This window comes from Sciurus vulgaris, assembly GCF_902686455.1.
Source record: "Sciurus vulgaris genome assembly, contig: HiC_scaffold_177_arrow_ctg1, whole genome shotgun sequence".
NCBI classification, from domain to species: domain Eukaryota; kingdom Metazoa; phylum Chordata; class Mammalia; order Rodentia; family Sciuridae; genus Sciurus; species Sciurus vulgaris.
Window position 1 is genome coordinate 1,413,486 of NW_027632876.1, and position 18,541 is coordinate 1,432,026.

An 18,541-nucleotide genomic window follows, 5' to 3' on the forward strand; every position below is an offset into this window, starting at 1 on the left:
ATTGCTTAGGGGTGTGGGAGAAAATGAAGATAAAAATACATATCAGCTCTGCAATTCAAGAGCTGTCAGCTAGGCATAGATATGTAATTCATGTTTAATAAGTTTAAAATATGTGAGATTGCAGTTGAAAGCCAGTTAATGAAGTTGTCAGATAGTGTGTTGGAATCTGATTAGAAAAATTTTTAAGAAAATTATACCCAACTGTCTAAAGAAATTGATAGGTGTTGTCTAACTGTTAAGGGCAAATTTTGTTCATCAGTTCTGTCTTTGACCTTGATGAAGAGAAGCATCAGTTTTTCTTTCACAGTCAGCAGTTATTGATCAGAGTTTCAAGTGCATCATCCTCTGCTTCAGTTAACTAAATTTGTCTAAATTTACTGTATAAGAAGCATCCTCGCAAGAAAAGTACCATTACACATGATAAGAATTTCTGACAGCCTTAAAGAAATGATACAAACATGACATACTTTACATTTCTACAGTGGTGATTTTTGTTCTTATAGTTCATTCTTTTATTAGTTTTGTTCTTTTATTAGTTTATAGCACCTTCTCCCAAATATGCTGAGGAATGGGTACAGCAGCTGAAATTTGTGTTACAGTTTAAATCAATTGAACATGTAATCATGGTCTGTAAATACTAAATAACTGAGTAGTTTTAGTTTTCATATATAAAAGCTTATTTACTTCAATGAAAATGATGAAGGGGACATGACTGGTTTAATATAAACTATTTACTTTAGATTTATAAAAGAATCTTTTCCACATGTGCCAGTTGGCCAAATTAAAATAACAAATTTATAAAACTATCAATTAAAAATGTTACAAATAAATAAGAGTATGCTAACATTATTGTTACTTTGTAGGATTTTGTTTATTTAGGAAATATAGTTTAAAAGCCTCTTTTACATCCCTCTAAAACTTGCTTCATGAAACATTTTTCAGATATGGAATCTGATATTATTCCTGAGAATGATAATGAAAAAGGAGAATTATGTGATGTCATTTACCATCCTCTACAAATCAGCCATCCACCAACACATGGGCAGCCAATAGATGATGAAACTTACGAGGAATTTTCAGGTATTTATTGTTTAGTGATTCACTTAAAGATATTTGGGCTCCTTTTTTACAAATGTGTGTGTTAGTGTGTGTATGTGTGGGTGTGTAATTTGCCATCAAGTTGACATGAGTGGATATATGCTTATGAAAAGTGAATGGAACATTAAAATTAAGCAGATACAACTCTAATCTCTTGAAAATTCTGGCACGTTAGCATTGTTTATGCTACTTTTTTTTTAAATTAAAAATTGACTTGCCTTAGAAGTTTTTCCACCAACTCATTCACCAACTTATGCATCTTGGAACTTCCATTAATCAGAAGGTCCACACACGTCCCATATGTTATCAGCTTCTGCCTCTTGTTCCTCCTTGTTGTAGTGTGTCCCATTATTTTGGAGGAATGCTGATGAACTATAAACAAAGGCCTTTTGAGACTTGAAATTTTCTTTACTAATACTCTACCATCAATATGAAAGAAAGATTTCTTACTGTAAATTCTGAGGCCTGGTTTAGTGTGACATAAAATGACTTATTGACTGATCAAATTGTGATTTTGAGAATCAACCTAAATCAAAAAGATAGGCATCTAAAATTTAGGATTCTTAGGATATAACATTTGTAGAACTGTATTACTACTAACACTAAGTTGAAATGAGCCTTTTCCTGACCATTAAAAAATCAGTAGTAGAGAAGAAAAACGTATCATAAGCAAAAATATGATACTTACCTAATATCTCATGTGCTGAAGGTATTTTTCTCTGGACTACAACAATTTAAAGACATGGTTTAAACATTTTAAATTGTTTTAGAAAATATTTCTGATGCTTTAAGTTAATGTGCAAATGTCATTGCATTACAACCAGTAAAACCTAATAACTAGAGCATGAATTTAGAACCAAAAAAATATTAAATTCTTGGCTGTATCATTTATTAGTTCAATGACCTTATAAGTTAATTTCTTCATATATAAAATGGGAATATATCATTGGGAAGTCCAAGTATAATTTAGCACAGTGCTTGAATAGCTCTATTATTTGGTGGTGCTCATCACTGATAGTATTTTCCTTTCTGATTTATCCTAACAAAATGACAATTGCCATAGTTTCACTTACCCTTATGTAGGGAGGGATATTATTTCGCTGCTTGTTTTTAGTTACACCATATCATTTATACAGTTACTTTAATCTTCAAAATATTTGAGAGTAGTAGTAACTTTGAATGTGATACTACTGCCATGTACATTTCATCCCTTTAAAGCCCTACAGTGACTCTGTTATAATTGTTGAAACAGCTATAAAGTTCTATGATTCTTCAACTTGACTATTCTCTCCCTACACCAGAAGAAAAATAATCAGTCACGAATAAAGATCAAATATTCATTTCTTCCATAATAAGGATCCAAGAAAGAAATCCTATAAGTAGCTTGAAGTTTAAAAATATAAACATCTTCTCTAATAACAGCTGTTCTTGCTCACCCTTCTTTTAGGGTCATATAATTGTTGGAAATCACTGATTACTCTAAGTAGTTTCACTTCTTGCTGTGGTATTGAGGGAAATTTAAGCTGCTTGGAATTTCTTTGCCCCTGGCTGGGATCCCCAGTTTCTGTAGAAAGTGACTGAGCTTGATGAGTCTGTGACTTTGCCCGTGGGAAGGGAGCTCTTGGAGACAGCTGTGGAATGTCTGGCGCTTCTATTCTCTCCAGTGGTCCAGAGCAGCTTCAGCTTCTGCACCATTCAGAATTTGTCAAGGATGAGCCAGCAGCTACAGAGGGAATTTTTCTTGGGGAACGCTAAAGTTATTTCATAGATAAGTTTTTGTTTATTTAAATATTTAAAACTAGGAAGATAACTTATTTAATTTAAAAATAATATGTCATGATAAGAATTGAACTTACTGCTTTCATGTCTGTGAAGTTTTAATTAAATTTTTATGTGAAGGTGATGAGAACAGTAGAAAAGCATGGAGCACATACACAAACAGTTGATATTTTTCCAGGTCTATAAAAAGAACTATGCATCTGTGAAGTCTGACTGGCTAAGTTACCAGAATTAAATGCTACTACCATTTCAACACAATTTTCTGTAAATTATGTATTACCAAAAACTTACCCTCTTAGTTGAAAGGTGAGGTCCACAGATATATTTGATGAAAAATCTAAGCACTCAACATGATACTTTAAATGACAACCTCTTTTTCTGGAAAAGTCAAGCTCATAATTAAATAAGTATAGTTTTTAAAAAAATGAAGTAAATCTTCATTGTTTAAGTGTAAACAGTAAGAAGTAAACATTGTTTAAAATATTGTATTGCAAAATATCCCTTGAAATATGTTTATAATTCATTGGGAGTATAAATAGTTTCATTGTAATTCTTTTTCAGTTGGAATATTCTCACTATATTATAGAACCTTCACTTTAATTTCTCATTCACTAATTTTTAAGTAAATTCATAAAAGAATAAAAATAAATTTCTAATTTCTTGGTGCTTATAAAATTTATACTTATGGCAGATGAGGTGAGGAAATGCTATTTCTGGGGAGTGGTAAATGAATTTGACTTTTTTTTCAAAGACCCCCAGTGCTTTGGCATATTTTATCATTTAATATTTATTAGTATAAGTCATTTGGATTTCCACATATTGTGATATCACTAAAACATTTTTGTTTGAACACCTAATATATTGGTCTAAGTGTGTTAAAGTATTTTATAACACAGTAATGAGTCCATTTTGCTTAGAATTTCACAATTTATTGCTCATTTTTTCTTCAAAACTACAAAGAAGCATTTTTATCTTATTTGAAATCTGAAAATGAAAAGAAATACTTGGGAAATTGTTGCAGAAATCAACCCAGCTTCTTTATCTACTGATTATGTCACTGGATTCTACCCCCTGGAACCATACACACTTTAATGGCATGAAATTTTGTAGGAACACCACCAACAAAAAGATTTTTCTTTATGGAGTTGGGAGAGAATCAGCCTAGTATCCACCCATTAACCTATTAAATCTACAGCTTTCAAAGGAATTACACTTGAAATGTCTTCTGATGCACTGGACTGGAGAAGAGAGGGCAGTGGAAAGCAGGAGGAAAAATTTCTGTTCCATTAACCTATTTTTTAGTGTGAATTAATTTTTAATGCAATGACAGATTGAACTTTTCTCAGCTAGAAAATGATGTTTTTATCTTTTAACTCTTCAACTACACTCAAATATAGTCAATCAAACCACATGTGTCTAAAATGAAATAAAAAGTAAAGTGCAACTATAATTTATTTCTATTAAAGTATTAGGCATACATAAAAAGAACAGTGTTTGGGCTGGGTGTGGTGGTGCACATCTGAAATATGAAACCTCAGCAGCTCCTGAGGCTGAGGCAGGAGGATCATGATTCAAAGCCAGTATCAGCAATGATGAGACACTAGACAATTCAATGAGACCCTGTCTCTAAATAAAAATACTAAATAAGGCTGGGTATTTGACTCAGTAGCTGAGTTCCCTTGAGTTCAATTCTTAGTAACCCCCCAAAAAGAAAGAATAGTGTTTGGGTAACTTAGATCTGAAGTAATTTCCAGGCCGCGGCCCATGACGCCGGCCGAGGGCGGCAGCGCCGGGTCGCCGCCCGGGTGCCGCGCCGGGAGAGTCCAATGGAGGCGGCCGCACCGCGTAGCCTGGCCAGGGTGAGCGGCGTCCTGGGCCCTGGTCCGGGCGGGTGCGGCGGGCTGAGGGCGCGGGGACGCGGGGTCCTCGCCGTCCTGCAAGGCACAGGCTTGGCCTAGACCCGCGCCCGGAGTGGCACCCAGGGCCGGGGCTCTGGGCGGGGCCGTCCAGAACCAAGGCGCCGCGCGGGCAGGCGTGGAAAGCCGGCCAGAGGCTGGTGGGTGGAGGAAGCGCGGGTCCGCCGCTGCGCCAGGGATGCAGCCCGCCAGAGGCCGTGCGGCGGGGCACCCGGGCACCGGGGCCAGCAGTCAGCGGATGTTAGTGGCCAGGCCCTGGGTGGGGCGGGGAGACCGGGAAGCCCGTGCGGTAGGCACGCAGCCGAGGTCACGGGCGTCAGCGGCAGCCCCTTCCCCAGGTGCCCACGGCTGCGCCAGACCTTGTGGAACCTGCACAGTGTGACCTTTGAAGACGTGGCTGTGTACTTCTCCTGGGAGGAGTGGGATCTTCTCCATGAGAAGAAACACCTGTACCTCGATGTGATGCTGGAGAACTTGGCACTCACGTCCTCACTGGGTGGTCTGCATGGAGTAGAGCGTGAGGCGGTACCTTCTGAACCCAATGTTTCTGTAGGATTGCCACATGTCATGACTCTCAAAGAAGAGTCGTTGTCCCAGAATGCCTGCCCCTGTGAAATGTGTGGCCTGGTGTTGAGAAACACTCTGCAGCTGGTGCAGCACCACAGAACACACCACAGGCAGAAGCCACGCACACGTGGGGGACAGTTCCACTTCTCTGCAGATCTTCTAGTGCATCAGAGGCAGCACATTAAAGAGGTGCCCTTTGGAGGTGACGTGGACAGAGCCTCATTTATAAAGAGCTGCATGACCCATGTGTCAGGGAAGCCTTTTACTTGCAAGTAGGTTGGGAAGGGCTTTCTGCTCAGCACGGGATTTCCCCATCAACAGGCCACTCGCACAGGGGAGAAACCAAACACCAGTGACAGGTGTAGGGCGACCTTTCATGATGGAAAACGTCACCACCCCTGGGGAGACTGCAAGAAAGCCACTGGCCACACAGACGCAGTTGTTCAGGACCAGAGGGACCTCAGGAGGGAAGGACTTTTAGAGTGCAGCAAGTGTGGGCAAGCCTGCACACGCAGATGTAACCTCGTCCAGCACCAGAAGGTCCACAGTGAAGACAGGCCCTACGAGTGCAGTGCCTGCGGGAAGTTCTTTACCTACTGCTCCAGCTTCACCATCCACCAGCGCGTGCACACTGGAGAGCGGCCTTACAAGTGTGGGGTGTGTGGGAAGGCCTTCAGCCAGGTCTACAGCCTCAACAGCCACAGGAAGGTCCATACTGGAGAGCGGCCACACGAGTGTGGGGAGTGTGGGAAGTTCTTCAGCCAAAGGTCCAACCTCATTAAACACCAGCGCGTGCACACTGGAGAGCAGCCTTACGAGTGTGGGGAGTGTGGGAAGGCCTTCAGCCAGAACTTTAGCCTCATTTGCCACCAGAGGGTCCACACTGGAGAGAGGCCACATGAGTGCGAGTAGTGTGGGAAGGCCTTCAGCCGCAGCTCCAGCCTTATCCACCACCAGAGACTTCACGCTGGAGAGAGACCCTATGAATGCAGGGAGTGTGGGAAATCCTTTAAGCAAAGCTCGAGCTTCAGTTCACATCGGAAAGTCCACACCGGGAAAGGCCTTATGTATGTGAGGAATATGGGAAATCCTTCAGCCATAGCTCCAACCTTAACAACCATCAGAGGGTCCACACTGGAGAAAGACCTATTGAGTGCCGCGAATGTGGGAAATCCTTCTGCTGCAAGTCCAACCTCATTAAACACCTGAGGGTTCACAATGGAGAAAGGCCTTATGAATGCTGCGAGTGTGGGAAAGCCTTCAGCCAAAGTTCAAGCCTCATTCAACACCAGAGGATCCATACTGGAAAAAGGCCTTATCAGTGCAGTGAGTGTGGGAAATCCTTTGGCTGCAAATCTGTCCTCATCCAACACCAGCAAGTTCACACTGGAGAAGGGCCTTAGCTGAATAGGGAATATGCACTTTTCCTTTAGTGGAGTCACTGGGGAGACCACCTGTGAGCTACCTACCCAGCTTGAAGCCCAGCATCTGAAGATGCATGGTGGGGAGCTTCCCATAAGCTCAGGTACGTGGAAGCTCCGAGGAACTGCGTTACACTTCCTAGCCTCCACAACTGTGCGGTTTATGTCTCTGACAGCCTCAGAGGCCATTGTACCTCCACTTGCCAAGACCAGCTGCATCGGTCACCATGCCAGCATGTTCAGAGAAGCTGACTGTGCTCTCCCTTTGCTGGGGAATACGAGTGGTCAGCCCACATTCCCTTCTCTCTGACAAGCTGGGGCATGAACGTAACCCATTTTGTACCAGAGATCCTGATAAGAGTGGTCTCTTTCAGGAACACATTCCTTATGACACCATCAGGTTTTTCCCAGCCTCTAGGACACCAGCCTGGGAACTACCTGCCTCATTTGTTTTGGTTTGAGGATGTTACTTCTTGTCTGAGCCACCTGTAATCCTGGGATTCTGTTCACAGTGTGAGCTGGCTTGAAAACAGAATTGGTCTCTGCCAGCATCAAACAGCTGTGGCGGGGTGGGCAGGGGGTCGTGTACCTTCAAGCCTCAGAGTCGGGGTGTAATGAAAGAGTTTCACTCCCTTCCTAGTTTTGGCCTCATATGAATCATCACCCAGGCCCCCGAGGCAGAGCCCCAGGGTGTACGGCCCTAACTCCTGGAGCATGTGACACGATATTCCGTGGGCTTAGGACACCCTGAGGCAGGAAGTTCCCACCACTCCCAGTGCTTCTGGGAACAGCATGAACGGTTGCACGGGACGTCGCGTAATGCCTAGCACCATGAGTAGTCTGCACCCTGGGTGCTGCACAGGAGTTGAGGACTGATCCCCGTTGTTCTGGAGGTGTCCGCCGTCATCACAGGGCCAGGGGGAATGTGGCTGGGCAGAAACCCTGGGCCGACAGGAAATGGAGGAGGTCGCAGCAGAAGACACTGGCTCCTTGGATGTGTTCCAGTGCTGGTGTGGGGTTGAGGCATGCAAAGATGCTCCAGGTCCCCAGGTCCCCAGGGCTGTGTGTCTCCCACTCCAGCGGCCTTTCCGGAGTGTTCACCTAAAAGCCGTTGCTTTATAGGCCAGGAGAACCAGCATAGAGGGAGGGAGACCCATGCTCCAACATGGTGGCTTCATGACCAATCGTGTAGAAGTGGTCACTAATGTTTTCTGCCATTGAGGCAACATTGTCCCCCCCAAGGTCATCACGAGAGATGGAGTTAACGTAGAGTTACCAGACCTCACCGTAAGCCACTAGACTGCCACTGCGATTGATCCGTGAGCATGCTGGTCACTCTGATCTACCTCATGCCCTCTGCTAGCCCAGCTCCTGCCCCTGGCCTTCAGGCAGCCTTTGCTTTGCCTTCCCTGATGTCTTAGGTGTATTTTCAGGACTTCACATGACTTCATTCACAAAATGTTTCCTAGTTTCATGCATAATTTTGAGATTCTTCCTTGATAGGTGAGCTGTTCCTTTTTATTGCTGAGTAGTATGTTCCCTGAGGATACGCCATCCGTCCATTCCTAGGTCATTTCTGGGTTCTGGCTAATGCAAGTAGAGCTGCTGTGAGCGTGTACAATACGTAACATATTCATGTTGGCTTCTTGTGTGTCAGTGACTCAGATGAAGTGCTGAGACAGGTAGGTGAATGTTTATCTAAGAAACTGCCAGGCTGTGAGCCCGGGTGCCCGTAGGCTTTGCCTAGGCCCCAGGTCTGTGGGGATTCCATTCTTCCACATCCTTGCCGGTGTTTGCTATGATCCTTCAGGATCTACCCCATCAGCAAGCTTGGAGTTCGAGCTGCGTTTCCCTGCGCATTTGTGATGTTGACATTGTTTCGTGTATTTGCAACTTGTTTTCTTTGGGGGAATCTTGTTCATATATTTTACCTGTTTTCTTTGGTATGAAAAAAAGAACATGAACAGTTATGAACTAAAAAAAAAAAAAAAAAAAAATGAAGTAATTTCCAGCAGGTGGGCCAAAATGTGGTTACAAACTTCTAGAATCTATTTTAGATTTATTTTCCTTCTGAATAGTTGTCATTCACATTACTAGGTAGATATCAAGGTGATAGGGACACTCCTGTCTATGGTATTAACATTGTTATGAGTGAAGGTAGGTTATTCAACTTTGACAGAAACATATATTCAACATTTTATATATTAATTACTTTATTTATTTGTTCTAATTAGTAGTTTTTCATTTGCACCTTGATTTGTTCTACTACCCATTTTTATGTGATAAAATTGTTTCTATTGTTTATTTTATTATTTTTAAAAATTTATTTTGATTGTAAACAAATGTAGTACATCTTGTTTCTCTGTACATGAAGTAGAAGCATACCAATTGTGTAATCATACATTTACATAGGGTAATAGTATTACCCTATGTAAACAACCAAATTTGATTCATTTGGTTGTTTTTTCTTCCCCGCCACCCCTCCCACCCCTCTTTTCCCTCTATACAGTCACTTCTTCCTCCATTCTTGCCTGCCTCCCACTCCCCATTATGGAACAACATCCGCTTATCAACACGATCATTCCTCCTTTGGTTTATTGAGATTGGCATGTCTCACACATGATAGTCTCCAATTTCATCCATTGGCCTGCAAATGCCAAAATTTTATTATTCTTTATGGTTGAGTAATATTCCGTTGTATATATATATACCACAGTTTCTTTACCCATTCATCAATTGAGGGTCATCTGTTGTTCCACAAACCCAGGGTCTTGTGCTTGCAAGGCAAGCACTCTACCAACTGAGCTATATCCCAAACCCTTATTTTATTATTATTATTTTTTCTTTATTTTTTTTACATAAATTTACATATAGCAATGTTGTTTGATTCATTCTGTTATTTTTTCCCTTCCCCCGACCCCTCCCACCCCTCTTTTCCCTCTATACAGTCCTTCCTTCCTCAATAATTGCCCCCCTCCCTAACCCTAACTCTAACCCTAAGACTAACCCTACCCTCCCCCCATTATATGTCATCATCCACTTATTAGCGATATCATTCTTCCTTTGGATTTTTGAGATTGGCTTATCTCACTTAGCATGATATTCTCCAATTTCATCCATTTGCCTGCAAATGCCATAATTTTATCATTCTTTATGACTGAGTAATATTCCATTGTATATATATATATACCACAGTTTCTTTATCCATTCATCAATTGAAGGACATCTAGGTTGGTTCCACAGTCTGGCTATTGTGAATTGAGCAGCTATGAACATTGATGTGGCTGTATCTCTATAGTATGCTGATTCTAAGTCCTTTGGGTATAGGCCAAGGAGTGGGATAGCTGGGTCAAATGGTGGTTCCATTCCAAGTTTTCAAAGGAATCTCCACACTGCTTCCCAGAGTGGCTGCACTAATTTGCAGCCCCACCAGCAATGTATGAATGTACCTTTCTCCCCACATCCTCGCCAACACCTGTTGTTGCTTGTATTCTTGATAATCGCCATTCTAATCGGGGTGAGATGGAATCTTAGGGTGGTTTGGATTTGCATTTCTCTTATTACTAGAGATGTTGAACATTTTTCCATATGTTTGTTGATTGCTTGTAGATCTTCTTCTGTGAAGTGTCTATTCATTTCCTTAGCCCATTTGTCGACTGGATTATTTGAATTCTTGGAGTAGAGTTTTTTGAGTTCTTTATAGATTCTGGAGATTAGCGCTCTATCTGAAGTATGATTGGCAAAGATATTCTCCCACTCTGTAGGCTCTTTCTTCGCATTGCTGATAGTTTCCTTTGCTGAGAGAAAGCTTTTTAGTTTGAATCTATCCCAGTTATTGATTCTTGCTTTTATTTCTTGGGCTATGGGAGTCCTGTTAAGGAAGTCTGGTCCTAAGCCGACATGTTGAAGATCTGGACCTACTTTTTCTTCTAAAATCTGCAGGGTCTCTGGTCTGATTCCGAGGTCTTTAATCCATTTTGAGGTTAGTTTCGTGCATGGTGAGAGATATGGGTTTACTTTTATTCTGTTGCATATGGATTTCCAATTCTCCCAGCACCATTTGTTGAAGAGGCTACCTTTTCTCCATTGCATATTTTTGGAACCTTTGTCTAGTATGAGAAAATTGTATTTATTTGGGTTGGTGTCCATGTCCTCTATTCTGTACCATTGATCTACCTTTCTATTTTGGTACCAATACCATGCCATTTTTGTTACTATTGCTTTGTAGTAGAGTTGAAGATCTGGTATTGCAATACCCCCTGTTTCACTCTTCCTGCTAAGGATTGCTTTAGCTATTCTTGGTTTCTTATTCTTCCAGATGAATTTCATAATTGCTTGCTCTATTTCTGTAAGGTTCGTCATTGGGATTTTAATTGGAATTGCATTGAATTTGTATAGCACTTTAGGTAGTATGGCCATTTTGACAATATTAATTCTGCCTATCCAAGAACATGGAAGATCTTTCCATCTTCTAAGGTGTTCTTTAATTTCTTTCTTTAGTGGTCTGTAGTTCTCATTGTAGAGATCTTTCACCTCTTTTGTGAGATTGATTCCCAAATATTTTATTTTTTTCGAGGCTATTGTGAATGGAATAGTTTTCCTAATTTCTCTTTCTGAAGATTCATCACTTATGTATAAAAATGCGTTGGATTTATGAGCATTGATCTTGTAACCTGCTACTTTACTGAATTCACTTATGAGTTCTAAGAGTTTTCTGGTGGAATTTCCAGGTTCCTCTAAATATATAATAATGTCATCAGCGAACAGGGATAGTTTGAGTACTTCCTTTCCAATTCGTATCCCTTTAATTTCTTTGGTTTGTCTAATTGCTCTGGCCAGAGTCTCAAGAACGATGTTGAATAGAAGTGGTGAAAGAGGGCATCCCTGCCTTGTTCCAGTTTTCAGGGAGAATGCTTTCAGTTTTTCACCATTTAGAATGATATTGGCCATGGGCTTAGCATAGATGGCCTTTACAATGTTAAGGAATGTTCCCACTATCCCTATTTTTTCTAGTGTTTTGAGCATGAATGGGTGCTGTATTTTATCAAATGCTTTTTCTGCATCGATGGAAATAATCATGTGATTATTGACTTTAAGTCTATTAATATGGTGAATTACGTTTATTGATTTCCTGATATTGAACCAACCTTGCATCCCTGGGATGAAACCGACTTGATCATGGTGCACTATCTTTTTAATATGCTTTTGGATGCGATTTGCTACAATTTTGTTGAGAATTTTTGCGTCAATGTTCATTAAGGATATTGGTCTGAAATTTTCTTTCCATGATGAGTCTCTGTCTGGTTTAGGTATCAGTGTGATATTGGCTTCATAGAATAAGTTTGGGAGGGTTCCCTCCTCTTCTATTTTATGGAATACTTGGAGAAGTATTGGAATGAGCTCTTCTTTAAAGGTTTTGTAGAACTCGGCTGAGAACCCATCTGGTCCCGGACTTTTCTTTGTTGGTAGGCTTTTGATGACTTCTTCTATTTCAGTACTTAAAATTGGTCTATTTAAATTGTTTATGTCCTCCTCGTTCAGTTTAGGCAATTCATATGTCTCTAGAAACCTGTTGATGTCTTCAAAATTTTCTATTTTGTTGGAGTATAGATTTTCAAAATAGCTTCTTATTATGTTTTGTATTTCAATCCTGTCTGTTGTGATATTTCCTTGTTCATTACGAATTTTAGTGATTTGGGTTTTCTCTCGTCTTCTCTTTGTTGGTGTGGCTAAGGTTTATCAATTTTGTTTATTTTTTCGAAGAACCAACTATTTATTTTGTCAATTTTTTGTATTGTTTCTTTTGTTTCAATTTCATTGATTTCAGCTCTGAGTTTAACTATTTCCTGTCTTCTACTACGTTTGGTGTTGGTCTGTTCTTCTTTTTCTAGGGCTTTGAGCTGTAGTGTTAGGTCATTTATTTGTTGAGTTTTACTTCTTTTATTAAATGTGCTCCATGAAATAAATTTCCCTCTAAATATTGCATTCATAGTGTCCCAGAGATTTTGATATGATGTTTCTTTGTTCTCATTTACCTCTAAGAATTTTTTAATTTCCTTCCTAATATCTTGTGTTATCCATTCATCATATAATAGCATATTGTTTAATCTCCAGATGTTGGAATAGTTTCTGTGTTTTACTCTTTCATTTATTTCTAACTTCAATCCATTATGATCTGATAGAATACATGCTAGTGTCTCTATCTTCTTGTATTTGCTAACATTAGCTTTGTGGCATAATATATGGTCTATTTTAGAGAAGGATCCATGTGTTGCTGAGAAGAAAGTGTATTCGCTCTTGGTTGGATGGTATATTCTATAAATGTCTGTTAAGTCTAAATTATTGATTGTGTTATTGAGACGTATGGTTTCTTTGTTCAATTTTTGTCTGGAAGATCTGTCCAGTGATGAGAGAGGCGTGTTAAAATCACCTAGTATTATTGTGTTGTGGTCTATTTGGTTTCTGAAATTGAGAAGGATTTGTTTGACATACGTGGATGAGCCACTGTTTGGGGCATAGATGTTTATGATTGTAATATCTTGCTGATTTATGCTTCCCTTAAGCAGTATGAAATGACCTTCTTTATCCCTTCTCACTAACTTTGGCTTGAAGTCCACATTGTCTGAAATGAGGATGGATACTCCAGCTTTTTTGCTGAGTCCATGTGCATGGTATGTTTTCCCCCATCCTTTCACCTTTAGTCTATGGGTATCTTTTTCTATGAGGTGAGTCTCTTGTAGGCAACATATTGTTGGAGACTTCTTTTTAATCCAATGTGCCAGTCTATGTCTTTTGATTGATGAATTCAGGCCATTAACTTTCAGGGTTATTATTGAGATATGATTTGGTTTCCTGGTCATATTGTTCATTTTTTAAATTTTATTTATTTATTTATTTGACAGAACTTGGTTCCTCCTTTATTTGACAATTCCTTTAGGATAATTCCTCCCTTTGCTGATTTGCTTCTTTGTTTTTCATCTCTTCCTCATGGAATATTTTGCTGAGAATGTTCTGTAATGCTGGCTTTCTTTTTGTAAATTCTTTTAGCTTTTGTTTATCTTGGAAGGATTTTATTTCATCGTCAAATTTGAAGGTAAGTTTTGCTGGGTATAAGATTCTTGGTTGGCATCCATTTTCTTTCAGGGCTTAAAAAATGTTGTTCCAGGCCCTTCTAGCTTTTAGGGTCTGGATTGAAAAATCTGCTGATATCCGTATTGGTTTCTCCCTGAATGTAATTTGGTTCTTTTCTCTCACAGCCTTTAAAATTCTGTCTTTATTTTGTATGTTAGGTATTTTCATTATAATGTGCCTTGCTGTGTGTCTATTGTAATTTTGTGTATTTGGAGTCCTATAAGCCTCTTGAACTTGATTTTCCATTTCATTCTTCAGATTTGGGAAGTTTTCTGAAATTATTTCATTGAATAAATTGTTCATTCCTTTGGTTTGTTTCTCTAGGCCTTCCTCAATCCCAATAATTCTTAAATTTGTCCTTTTCATGATATCCCATAGTTCTTGTAGATTCTGTTCATGATTTCTTACTATCTTCTCTGTTTGTTCAACTTTGTTTTCAAGGTTAAATATTTTGTCTTCCATGTCTGAGGTTCTGTCTTCCAGGTGTTCTATCCTACTGGATATTGTTCTACGGAGTTCTTAATTTGGTTTATTGTTTCCTTCGTTTTAAGGATTTCTGTTTGTTTTTTTTTTTTCAATATCTCTAACTCTTTATTGAAATGATCTTTTGCTTCCTGTATTTGCTCTTTTAACTGTCGATTGGTGCGACCATTCAATGCCTGCATTTGCTCTTTCATCTCATCATTCAGTGCATGCATTTGCTCTTTCATCTCATCGTTTGCTTCTCTGAACATTTTAATTATGTACATTCTGAACTCCTTTTCTGTCATTTCTTCTGCCATGCTGTCATTGGGTTTTATTGATGTAACATCTAGATTTGTTTGCGGCATTTTCTTTCCTTGTTTTCTCATATTATTCAGGTATCAGTGGACCGCTAAGATATTGCAGATTTCTGCTATTGACTTAAAATATCCCTGAAGATTTCTATATATATATCCCCTCTTAGCCTTCAGTAGGCTGAAGTCTTGGAGGAAGTTGATAATGTGGTGCTCCACAAGGAAGTTGCCTCTCTAGGAGTGGTGGCCTTCAGGTGGGGTATATTCCCTGCTAGTGGGCAGAGGTTCCTCCACTTGTTGACCAATGGTCGTCTAAAGGGGAACTAGGCTGCGGGCTGAGGCAAGGCCTGTTTGGGCCTGTGTCTCTGGTTTTACCATCCTTGTGGGGAAACCTCACCCGCCAGGGAAGACTCACCTGGTGGGGAGGTCTCACTGGTCAGTTCCCCTCCTAGAGGTTCCCCTCAATTTACAGCTACTGCCTGGGCTGGGCTGCCTTCCTCTGTAAAGTTCCCAGGTGCCCAGCCCTACCTCCTGGGCCTGGGAGCCTCACCCTTCGCAGATGAATCTCCTTAGGCTGCCCCTCCTCAGAGAATCTGCCTGCAGGCCTGGAACCTTTGCTCTGTCCTAAGCGTGTCTCTGTGCGGCTCTTCCACCAAGAAGCCTCCTAGATCCTGGGACCCTGCTCTGCACCTAATCGCCTGGCTATTCGGCCCCTCCTCTGAGCAGCCACCTGGGGCCCCGTACAATCGCTCTGAGTCCCAGAGACCTGCCGCATGCCTCTTCCTCCAGACAGCCGCCCAGTATTCTGGTGCGATCACTAGGAGTCCGAGCAACTCACTGTGTGCCTCCTCCTCCCACCGACCACCCGTAGCCCTGGGCAATCAATCACTCCAAGTTGAAATGACCCTCCCTGTTCCTCCTCCTCCTCCAGGTAACCCCCTGGGTGTTCAGGAGCGGTCGCTCTGAGAGGCTCTGAATCCACGCGACCCTCTGCACGCCTCCTCTGGGCAGCCGCTTGGACCTCTCGTGTGGCCACTCGAGACCAAGCGACCCACCATGCTCCTCCTCCAGGCAGCCCCCCTGTGTTCAGGAGCGGTCCCTTTAAGTCCAAACAACTCACCACTCGTCTTCTCCTCTGAGCAGCTACTTGGAGCTCTAATGCAGTCACTGCAAGTCCAAACGCCCCGCCGCGCTCCTCCTCCTCCTCCTCCTACTCCTTCGGGCAGGTCCTGGTGTTCAGAAGTGGTCTGAGTCCAAACAGCTCGCCGTGCCGCTTCTCCTCTGGCAACCGCCTGTAGCTCTGGTGTAGTCACTCTGAATCCAAGCGGCCACACTCCTCCTCCTCCTCCTAAGGGCAGGAGTGTTCAGAAGTGGTCGCTCTGAGTCCAAACAGCTCTCCTCCTCCCCTGGGCAGCCGCCGGAGCCCCGGTGGTTGCTCCAAGTCCCAGTGCTGTGCTGAGCAGCCTCCTCTCCAATGCTCCCAGTTGTCCGAGTTCACTGCTCCAGCGGGGGGAGGTGCATCTCACCGGCAGCTCTACTTCACAAAGTTCCCTCGTTCCAGGACTACCATCCTATCCGGGATGCCTCCCCAATGGGAGAGACTCACCCGGCTGCTTTGAGTTGGTCCCAAGTCTCTCAATATCTCCTCTTTTGACTCCTGAGTCCTGGAGCAACATGAAATGCAGCCACACTCTAGGCTGCCATCTTGAAACTCCAACCTTATTTTATTATTGATTTCTAATTTCACTCCATTATGATCTGATAGAATGCAGGGTATTAAATCCTTTTTGTATTTACTAAGAATAGTTTTGTGGTATAAGATATGGTCTATTTTAGAGAAGGATACATATGGTACTGAGAAAAAGTGTATTTGCTCATTGATGGATGAAAAATTGTATATATGTCTGTTAAGACTAAATTATTGATTGTATTATTTAGTTCTGTAGGTTCGTTATTTAGTTTTTGTTTAGAAGATCTGTACAGTAGTGAGAGTGATATTTAAATTGACCCAGTATTATTGTGCTGTGGTCTATCTTAAAATTGAAAAGGGTTTGTTTGATGGACATACATGCTCCTTTGTTTTGGAGCATACATATTTATAATTGTTATATCTTGCTGATGTATAATTCCCTTCCATAGAATGAGATGAAATTCCTTGTCCCTACTGGTTAACTTTGGCTTGAAGTCCACATTATCTGATATGATGGTGGAAACCCCTGCTTGTTTTGGCAATCCATATGAGTTATGTTTTTTCCCATCTTGCCTTGGAGGTGATTCATTGAAAACAGCATATCCTTGGGTCTTGTTTTTTAAATCCAATCTGAAAATCTATGTCTTTTGAATAATGTGTTTAGTCCATTAATATTCAAGGTGAATACTGAGATATGGCTTGTATTCCCAGTCATTTTGGTTTATTTTCTAACTTTTCATTTCACTTAGATCCTCTTTTGACTAATCCATTGGTGTAGTTCCTCCTCCCTTTGCTGCTTTTCACTTTTTTTAAAAATTTCATTCTCATGGCATATTTTGTTGAGAATGTTGTATAGTGCAGGTTTTCTAATTGTGAATTCTTTTAACTTTTGCTTATCAGGAAGGTTTTTATTCAAATCCGAAACTTAATTTTGCCGGAAATGAAATTCTGGGGTTGGCTTTCACTTTCTTTCAGAGCTTGAAAGTGTTATTCCATGAACTCCTATCTTTGAGGGTCTTGGTTTAGTAATCAGTTGCCATCTGAATTGGTTTTTCCCTAAAAGTAATTTGCTTTTTTTCTCTCATAGCCTGTGTGATCTTATCCTTGTTCTTTATTTTTGTTATTTTCATTATAATGTGTCTTAGTGTGGGTCTGCTGTAGTTTTGTACATTTGGGGGTCTGTAAGCTTTCGGTATATAATTGTCCATTACATTCTTTCAGTTTGGGAAATTTTCAGATATCATATCATTGAAAGTATTGTGCATTCCTTTGCCTTGCATCTTTGCTCATTCTTCTATCCCAATAACTCTTAAATTTGGTCTTTTCATGTTACCCCATAATACTTTAATATTTTGCTCATGGACTTTTATCATTTCTCTGTATGGTCAAATTCATTTTCAATTTTAAATATTTAGTCTTAATTTTCTGAGTTTCTGTCTTCCAAATGTTCTTGTCTGTTGGTGATGCTTTCCATTGAATTTATAATTTGACATATTCCTTCATTTGAGGATTTCTGCTTGTTTTTTTTTCATGATCTCTATGTCTTTATTGAAACAATCTTTCAGTTCCTGTATTGTTCCTTTTATTTCAACCTTGATATCATCCTTTACTTTATAGATCAAATTAACTTGTACATTCGTAAACTATTGCATGAACATTTCTTCAATCATGATGTCAATGGCTTCTCTTCTTGGGTCATCTTGGTTTGTGACACTTTCTTCCCTTTTTTTTTTTTTTTTTTTTTTTTTTTTTCATGTTGCTTGTGTGTTTTTCCACCTAGTTGTATGGATCTGAAACAATACAAATTCTATCCTATAGACCTACATTGTCACTGAAGATTTCCAGTATCCTGGTTTTAAAAGGGAGACCAATATCACCAACACCCAGTGCAAAAAATTAGTGCCTTAAAACTAATAGTTTCCAGCAAATTGTACACTGCCTCCTCGCTATAAACAGCAATGATGAATTCAATTACTGTAAACAATAAAAACAGAAAATTTGCCAAACAGGTTTACAATGTCAAGTAATGGACAAAGAAAGAAGAGAGGCACTGCAAGACATGGAGTTCATGAGGGAGAAAGAGAAAATCCAGAAGAAAAATTTACAGGAAGAGTGGAAGAGGAATCAACAGAAATTGCCTGTTTAGTGGGAAAAAATATACAA